This window comes from Dendropsophus ebraccatus, chromosome 1, assembly GCF_027789765.1.
Source record: "Dendropsophus ebraccatus isolate aDenEbr1 chromosome 1, aDenEbr1.pat, whole genome shotgun sequence".
NCBI classification, from domain to species: Eukaryota; Metazoa; Chordata; class Amphibia; order Anura; family Hylidae; genus Dendropsophus; species Dendropsophus ebraccatus.
Window position 1 is genome coordinate 219,801,872 of NC_091454.1, and position 10,452 is coordinate 219,812,323.

Here is a 10,452-nt window from a genome sequence, read left to right on the forward strand (position 1 = left end):
GAGGCTGTGGGAAACACAGACGAGTTTTTTTTTTATTTAGCCAATTTTGTGCTACCTGTTGACTATAAAAGTCTTGGAGGTCCACATTTCATTCAGTAAGGACACTCCAGAACATTCTTACAGAGTTTTCTGTGACAAAGAGATTGTGCTGCTGTGTCAGCAACAGACAAGGCATTTCAGAGGGAAGGTAGGGATGGTTTATTATCTTCTATGAATAATGATACATGATGCTGAGAGGTCCGTAAATCCAGTCTGTAGCACACCTTCCATGCACGGACCATATTCACGGAACTTGTGAAAGCCCCTTAAGTATTCAGAGTCTTTGCTATGACCTGTGTCTTGAGAGATCTGGAGATACATCCTTGTCTACTGTATATAAGGTCTCCCAATGTATCAGAGCAAAAACCAAGCCATGGGGGGGGGGGGGGGTTGGGAAGCTGCCGATAGAGCTCCGAGACACGATTGTGAGGAGGAGCAGATCTGGAGAAGAGGACTAACACATTTCCACTGAAAGTGCCCAAGAGCACAGCACCTCCATAATTCTTACATGGAAGAAGCAGGGAACAATCAAGACTCTTAGGGTCCATTTACACAGAAAGATTATCTGACAGATTAGCTGCCAAATTTGAAGCAAAAGCCAGAAACAGGCTATAAACAGATATTAATGTCATAAAGGAAAGCCTGAGATTTTTGGCAGATAATCTGTTAGATAATCTTTCTGTGTAAATGGACCATTAGAATGGGCTGAGTCAGACTTCCCCCAGCATGTTCTCACAATCGTTCAAAAAAGTTCATTGTAAGAGTCACATCTGGAGGAAAGCAGGTACTGCCCATCACCTGCCCGATAACATCCCTACATTGCGGAAGAGACCAGGCACTGCCCATCACCTGCCTAATACCATTTCTACAGTGAGGAGCAGACAAGGTCCTGCCACCACCTGCTACCTACCATCCCTACAGTGAGGAGGAGGAGACCAGGCACTGCCCATAACCTGCCCCATACTATCCCTACAGTGAGGAGACCCAAGCAGTGCCCAAAAACAATCCTACAGTGAGGAGGAAACCAGGCACTGCCCATCACCTGCCTCATACGTCCCTACAGTGAAGAAGATGCCACTGTCCATCACCTACCCCCATAACATCCCTACAGTGAGGAGGAGATTAGGCACTACCCATCATCTGCCCAATAACATCCCTACAGTGAGGAGGAGACCAGGCACTACTCATCACCTGCCCTATACCATCCCTACAGTGAGGAGGAGACTAGGCACTACCCATCACCTGCCCAATAGCATGCCTACAGTAAGAAGGAGACCAGGCACTACCCATCACCTGCCCAATAACATGTCTACAGTAAGAAGGAGACCAGGCACTACCCATCACCTGCCCAATAACATGCCTACTGTAAGAAGGAGACCAGGCACTACCCATCACCTGACCAATAACATGCCTACACTAAGAAGGAGACCAGGCACTACCCATCACCTGCCCAATAACATGCCTACTGTAAGAAGGAGACCAGGCACTACCCATCACCTGCCCAATAACATGCCTACTGTAAGAAGGAGACCAGGCACTACCCATCACCTGCCCAATAATATTCCTACAGAGTGAAGCATTCCTTATGGGTATTAAATGCAGAAAGACAGGTAAAATAAAATTTCAGCACCAGGCCATAACAAAACATTAGAATAGTGAAAGGGTCAGGCAAAATGGTCAGACAATTGAAATCCAACAAACCCATTCCCTCTCTCTCCTGACATCATCTGTCGATGGAGTTGGGAGGTCTCCTGATATAGGCAGCTGCTTCCGCATGAACTATCGAACTTGACCAATATTTGACTATAGTTTGTTTGGGACATTAATAACTTGGGACTTTGGGACATTGAACTTCTCACAGATGCAGAGTTATTAAAATTTAACAGGTCCCTCACCTACTATGTGCTATTGTCTGTAATACAGACTAGAAAAACCCTTTTAAATAACTATGTCTAACTCATTTCTGAACCTTTTGCACACATGTAAACAGTACATAAGAGACAAGTCTTACGTTGTACAGATGACAGGACCGGGCCTCTCCTTGTAATTGATGGTTGGGTAGATTTTGTCCATGTGAACATTCATCACGGCTCCGATTATTATATTCCCATCCATGGACATGGCTGGTGTCAGCTCATTGGCGGTCAGTCTGCAACTAGATTCAATGCAGTCACAGAAGCTTAAAATGCAGAGCATGAACCGAAGCCACATTGTGTGTAAGAACTATGGTGTCAGATGTAGAACTGGTCCAAGATGGAAAAGGTATTATACAGTTTTTTAGTATTTAGCAAATCCCTGCAAAAAAATAATAAGAATTATTTATCAGTGGTAGATATACCAGTTTGCCTGAAGGTTTTTCAAGTTATATGTCTAGATATGTAGCAATCGATTGGAAAAGGTCCAGCTGACAACTAGGTGGGGCATCAGTAATGGTGAAATAAGACCCCTGTGGGCAGGCTGAGCTTTGGTCTTCCATAGCCTTGTTGGGTGTTTTGTATCCCAACGAAGGGCTGAGGCAGCTCTGATGCAGTGTGCAGGAAAATGGTAGTAGGTGATACAAGACAGCAGATATACTCCTTACTCTTCATATACAACACAGGAATTATTTGGCCAGAGGACAGATACACCTTAGGATAATGAGGTCCCTCTATTATCAAAACAAAAAGGTTAGAATCACTCACAGACCCTTTAACAGATATCTTCTAAAGGGGAACAGGCTGCTTTAACCTTGACACTCTATGGAATACTCCTCTTACTTCCGTTTCTACAGTTCCCAGCTGCAACGTGTAGAATTTCATTCTTATTAGCCACATTCTTACTTGACCGGGCTTTGCCGAAAACCTTCAGGTTCTGCATTGTGACATGGATCCTGTATGTCAAGAAGATCCTCAACTCTTAACTAGTTTGAGTATCTTAAATTCTGAATAACTCCTTAAACTTTTTAGCCCTTTGAATAGGACCACCAAACTGGGCACTTGGTATTATTCATGGGACTTAAGGCCCATGTGATCTAAGGCTGTGGATCTCCAGGCTCTCCCTACCTCTGTACACAATATTTTTTCTTACTACTATTACAACTATAACTGAACTAGTCAGTTAAAAGCAGGCTACTGACCATAATAGACTCTTCTTGGTACTTTACCAAATTTTTTGCAAGTTCGGAACAAGTTCCGAAAGATGGCAGATGCACCTCGGAAACAAAAATAGTTTTCTCACCTTTCCGCAGCAGTCCAGTGTCCTCTTCTGGGTCTCCGATGTCTCCAGCTGCCTTCAGCCTGTTCAGACAATCATTGACTAACTGAGATGAGACAGCACTGTCATCGGTGATTGGCTGTGTGACAATCCGCTAAGCCAATCACTAGCTGTGACACTGTTTTGACCCAGTCAGTGATTGGCTAAATCGAATTTTGGCAGCTGTGGGAGACACCAGAACCGGAGAAGGACACTGGAGGAGTATGGGCAGGTAAGTATAGATGAGTAGCAAAGAAGGGGTCCGTGGAGCCTCAGTTGCGAGTCTCAAAACACGGGAATAGCCAGATATCCCTCTCTCCAGAGTACGCCTTTGGATTTTTTCGCTGTTCTCCCTGAGTTCAGTGATTGTTGTGTTTTGTTGGTTTAAGTATAGATGAGCACACAATCGCACGCCTACAACTGTTTTGCTATTTTATTGAGCTTTGTGTAGTTTTTGAAAACTTTGCCCATCTCTACATCTCTATACATTACCCTTGTTAGCTCCACCATTACACGGTTTAACCAGTAGATACAGAAGATACATTACACACGGCTTCCTATATATTTACAAAAAGAAAACTGTTTAATATTAACAAAATGCTAGAACAGGATTATGGGATACTAAGGTGCAGGTGTCGGAGTTACATGTCTGACAACTACTGGGAATCCTTCTTGGTTTTTCCTTCCCTTATTGTTCTAATTCACACAAAACAATTTCAATGGGGTTTAGGTAAGGGGACTGAGGAGGCCGTATCAACTGACACCACTCTCCATCACTCTCTTTCTTGGTCAAATAGCCCTCACAAAGCCTGGAGGATTGTTTGTGGCCATTGTCCTTTGTACTTGAGGCCCCTTTACGTGGGATAGTTATTAGGTGAACAAGCATTGTAAGAATACTCCTTCCCTATAATTTGCTTGTATTGACGGGCCAGCTGGTGGCATATTTCCCACAGTCATTACAATAGCTGTCATTGATAGCACATGAAGTGCCGCATGGTTGATCTGGTGATTGTTTGGCCAGGCCTGTGATAAGCCGTGTAAAGGCTGATATAACATCTCCTGATCGTGGTCGATGCTTTTTCACAAATTTACTCTTAAGTCTTTGACTCTTAAAGGTTCCTATAATCCTCTCATCATCCCTAACCTCTTCAGTGCTGACTAGGTGTGAATGCACAAGTAGTGTACATGTTGCAGATTTCCCTTATTGATCTGTGCTAGAGATGAGCGAATCGGGTTCGGGTTCGAGTCCATCCGAACCCGAACGATCGGCATTTGATTAGCGGAGGCTTCTGAACTTGGATAAAGCTCTAAGGTTGTCTGGAAAACATGGATACAGCCAATGACTATATCCATGTTTTCCACATAGCCTTAGGGCTTTATCCAACTTCAGCAGCCACCGCTAATCAAATGCCGAAAGTTCAGGTTCGGATGGATTCGAACCCGAACCCGGTTCACTAATATCAGATTACAGCCCCAACCATGTATGCAGATGAGGAATGCTACTTTTTTTATTTTTTTTATTTGACCAAGTGTGGATTTTGGCAGTGGATACTCTTCGCAGACAGGTAAAAATCCAATGCTATTTTTCAAGAAAATTACCATGTGGAGTAGATTACAGTAGATATTTTTGTGAATTTTCTGTATTAAATTAATGTTAGCAGTCTTTATTATATTTTTAACAGTCTTAATTATATTGATAATAACAGTATTATATTGTTAACAATCTTTATTATATTAGTAATAACGTTTATTTTATTAGTAATAACAGTCTTTATTATGTTAGTATTAACAGTCTATTATATTAGTAATAACAGTCTTTATTATATTATTGTTGTTAACAGTCTTTATTATATGAATATTACCAGTCGTTACCTGCCTCTGTTAAGGAAAAATAAAAAAATAAATAAAAGAAAAGATGATGTGTACAGAATGTCCTCTGGGACAATGTATGATTCTGGTCGATTGGCAAAAAGGCCTATTTTAGTGCTGGAAGAATCTAAAAAAAAAAAATCATCTGCAGACACTAATTTTTTTGTGGAAGTTATGTAGTAGATTAATACAGCCGTATGCTGCAAGAATTTTTGAGTGCAATCTTCCCCCAAAAATTCCCAATTGAAAAACATTCTAAAAATATGTCCAAAAACACAAACATAAAACTGGCAAAAAAATGTTAATTTATAGACTTTTAGTCCATAAAAACAAACATTTTTGGAGGCTCAAAAGGTCTGAACATAGCCTAATATTGATGGGTTTTGAAGGAACAGAATGTAACCTGACAGATATTTACCAATCCTAGTGTGAACATAGCTTTAGGGTCCTATTCCACAGTAACGATAATCGGCCGGATCGGCCCCATTTGGCCTGATACGGCCGATTATCGTTTGGTGAAATAGAGAGAACGATCAGCCGATGATCGTGTCATCGGCTGATCGTTCATTTAGGGCCAGACCTAAAATCATCATTCCCCCACCGCGCATCGCTACGGTTGAATAGCGGTGTGCGGCGGGCGACCGACGATTTGACAGGCTGCAGCATCATACATTACCTGTCAGGTCTTCTCCACGCTGTCTTCATCCCCGGGTCCTGCGCGCTCTATCTTCAGAATGGCCGGTCAGCTGATGGAGCGCTCAGCCAATCACAGGCCGGGACCGCCACGGCCTGTGATTGGCTGAGTTTGGCCGGTCAGCTGACCGGCCATTATGAAGATAGAGCGTGCGGGACCCGAGGATGAAGACAGCGCAGAGAAGACCTGACAGGTAATGTATGATGCTGCAAGGGCTGCATGGACATCGGTAACGATGTCCCTGCAGCCCTCGCTCAACGATCATCGGGCCGTGGAATAGGCCCAGTAAACGAGCGGCGATCTAGCAGATCGCCGCTCGTTTACATCGTTTATCGGGCCCTCCTCGGCCCATGGAGCAGGACCCTTAGGGTACTGACCATTAATATTATCTCTCCCCAGTCTCCTACTTTCCTTCTCCAAGGGATAAGACTAATAGATCTTCCAATGTCGTCCAATTCCTGGCAGCCGCCCAGAGACCCCCGACCCCCCATACAGTAGGTTAGAGTAGGTCTGAGGACCAAGCCAAGACATTTCCATGCACCAACTCGAAAGACAGTTTTATATACTAGGCTTAGATACACAGCTCATCAGACATAACCAGATGATAGATCCTCCTGCTCATCAATATACTGTACCTATATGGATAAAAGGAAATGTATTCCAGCAGTCCAATAAAATACGGTATTTATTGTGTTAATTCCATAAAATCGTTACATACAAAAAAACATAGAAAAATTCTAGATGCGTTTCGGCCCACTCTGAGCCTTGATCACAGCATACTGTCCCTATATATGATATTAGATTCTACTCACCTCATATTTCTCTCTTAGCTTCCGCTGGTATCATCGTATACTCACCTTATATAAGGAGCTCTCCTCCACCCTGGGAATTATATTGATAATTTCACATGTCAGTGATTTCCTGTATATAGACGCTCAGTCCCAGCACGGATATCATCATCCTCAGGATACAGGAGAAATACATAATTATATATAATGATATAATGAGAAAATCCTCTGTGTTACCCTAAGGACAACCCTGATTTTCTGGATGGTCAGATTATGGTTACAAGCAGAATGTGAAAAAATAAGGAAAAGTTCAATTAATGATACTTCCAACCACCCTCTTTCGTTAATACTGCTATCTGCTGATACCGCTAATACTGTGGCAGCTGCGGCTCCCGAGGCCCCCATTACTGTACCATAAGGCACTACTCAATACCCCCAAATACCATGCTCCAGATGTAATAACTGCGCAGGGACAAAGATAAAGATCTCATCAAGGGCAAAATACATAATGGGCCACAGGCCAAACCACACCACAAGATTAATTTAGATTCTTAACATTTGTACAGTACCTGGAGGTGTTCTGATACTGATAGCAATGGTGTCCTTATCTGTCCGAACCAATTGTGTCATTTATTTATAACGAATATGTATATGAGGACCTTCAGCTTCTTCTGCGCTGATTACTCATGCTTACAGAGATGAGCGGACCTCGAGCATGCTTGAGCCCATCCGAACCCGAACTTTCGGCATTTGATTAGCGGTGGCTGCTGAACTTGGATAAAGCCCTAAGGCTATGTAGAAAACATGGATATAGTCATTGGCTGTATCCATGTTTTCCAGACAACCTTAGAGCTTTATCCAACTTCAGCAGCCCCAGCTAATCAAATGCTGAACGTTCGGGTTTGGATCTACTTGAACTCGAACCCGATTCGCTCATCTCTATTACAGACGCATGCTTAGTGTAGTGATGTCTTCTTACTCTTGTCCCAAGATTCCATGCTTGCAGGACCCAAGTAATGTGAGGAAGTGTCTACCAGCTTCAGAGCGAGATCTTAGTGTTGGACCTCACTTCAGGCCTAATAAGTCTCCAGTTTTTTGAAACCTGCTGCAGGCAGGAAACTAAAGACTGCCATACTATGAAATGGATCGATCGGCTGATAGTGTCTTTAGGTCTAGACCTAAAACCATAGGCTGACGGTCGCGCATCGCTACGTGTAACAGCGGCCGATGGCTAACAATTGAATATCATATTATACCTTACCTCGCCATGCTCCAGGTCTTCTCCTGCCCTCTGCTTTCTCTCCCGGTGGTCCCGGCCAGTGATTGGCTGAGCTTCCTGTTAGATCAGACAGGCCGTGGAGTGTGGAGAGGAAATGTATAACAGTTTGGAGCAAGGGCTGCAGGGACATAGCAAACAATATATTTACAGCACTTGCTAAATGATTATTGAGCCATGTAATAGGCTCAGTAATCAAGTGCTGATCTAGCAGATTGACGCTCCTTTAGGCTATGTTCACACTACGTATCTTTCCGTCCATAGTGCGAACCGCGAATATACGCACATAGTTTTGAGGTTGATGCGTTTGCTGGGAAGTATACGATATACGCCCGCACAGTGCACACTACGTATGAGCTAACGGCCGGATCGTATACGGCGCCATGAAAAATGAACAAGACCATTGTTTGAGGACGGAAATGTTTCAACTCACGGCCGTGGATTTCCATGTGGTCTCGTACGAAGTACTTGTTTCAGCCAAATTGAACTTGATTTTTCGATCCAAAAGGTTCTGTGAGTTTTATTGGGCTGGGCGAAGATTTCAAAGTAAATGATTTGTTTCAGATCGCTTCGAAACAAGCTAGGGAAGCTAGGGAAGCATCGTACACATCCGGCCGCATGTCGATTTTTCCCACGCCCGTAGTTTCAGCCGCACATGTACGGCGGCGTACGAACCCCAGACGGACACATACGCAGTGTGAACATCGCCTTACATTAATTGCATATATTGATCGGGCTGTTATTGGTCAGACTAATAGGACCCTAATTTTCTGTTGCTTTTTTTTACCTTTAAAAATCTGTGTCACGTGACATTGTGTGTATTGTGTAGAATTTAAGAGGACTGCCTTCTTTCTACGCTTAGAGATTAGAGATGAGCGAACCTGGAGCATGCTCGAGTCGATCCGAACCCGAACGTTCGGCATTTGATTAGCGGTGGCTGCTGAACTTGGATAAAGCTCTAAGGCTATGTGGAAAACATGGATATAGTCATTGGCTGTATCCATGTTTTCCAGACAACCTTAGAGCTTTATCCAAGTTCAGCAGCTCCAGCTAATCAAATGCCAAACGTTCGTGGACTCGAACCCGAACCTAGTTCGCTCATCTCTTTTAGAGATAAATTCTCATTTAAAGGGGTTGTTCACAAATATATACATTTTAAATCAACTGGTGTCAGAAAGTGCCAGACATTTGTAATTTACTTCTATTAAAAAATCTGTAAAAGTAGTTTATTCTTTTCAGTCTGGAGCAAGGCTCAGGATTCAAAGTCGTAGACTCAGAGATAGTTTTGGCAAGAGTCAGAGTCAGAGTTGGAGTCAGAAAAAAATGTACCGACTTCAGCTTTAAGAAAAATCTTTAAAAATTTTATAATTGAGTTTTATGTTAATTTTATAAATGTTCCCCATTAATGTAGTTCATTTTCTATCAATCTAAGCCCCTTATTTATTAACACCAGAAAAAAACCTTTTCCCCATACATTTAGTTTCCTCCATATACCAGTAATAAAGCACTGGCACTATTAGATAAAGGTGGTCGGAGAATACATCAGTAATAAAGCACTGGCACTATTAGATAAAGGTGGTCGGAGAATACATCAGTAATAAAGCACTGGCACTATTAGATAAAGGTAGTAGGGTAATATATCAGTAATAAAGCACTGGCACTATTAGATAAAGGTAGTAGGGTAATATATCAGTAATAAAGCACTGGCACTATTAGATAAAGGTAGTAGGGTAATATATCAGTAATAAAGCACTGGCCCTATTAGATAAAGGTAGTAGGGTAATATATCAGTAATAAAGCACTGGCACTATTAGATAAAGGTAGTAGGGTAATATATCAGTAATAAAGCACTGGCACTATTAGATAAAGGTAGTTGGGTAATATACCAGTAATAAAGCACTGGCACTATTAGATAAAGTTGGTCGGGTAATATATCAGTAATAAAGCACTGGCACTATTAGATAAAGTTGGTCGGGTAATATATCAGTAATAAAGCACTGGCCCTATAAGGTCAGGGAGATGTTGCCGGTTGGCAGTTTGTTTCTGAGCTGGAAGAGTCCATAGAGTGGGGGGAGATCTGTGCTTTTCTCTTCCTGGATGCTGGAAGATTTTATATAAGCAGAAGTGTAATATGAAGATATCCTGTGTAATATAGAGGAGGAGAAGACATAAGTAGTGTAGCAGTAACCTCTGTTCTCAGTGTGGTGTTTTCTCTCTGGGAGAAGCTTGTTTGGTTTTCTTGAGTATGCCATGTCTGCAGCAGGCTGTGTGTGTGTGTATGTGCGTGCTATGGCTGCAATAGGGTGTGTGTGTGTGTGTGTGCATGCACTATGGCTGCAGCAGGTTGTATGCCTGTGTGTGTGCTATGGTTGCAGCAGGCTGTGTGTGTTTATTTGCATGTGCTTTGGCTGCAGCAGGTTGTGTGCCTGTGTGTGTGCTATGGTTGCAGCAGGCTGTGTGTGTTTATTTGCATGTGCTTTGGCTGCAGCAGGTTGTGTGCCTGTATGTGTGCTATGGCTGCAGCAGGCTGTGTGTGTGTGGGGGGGCTATGGCTG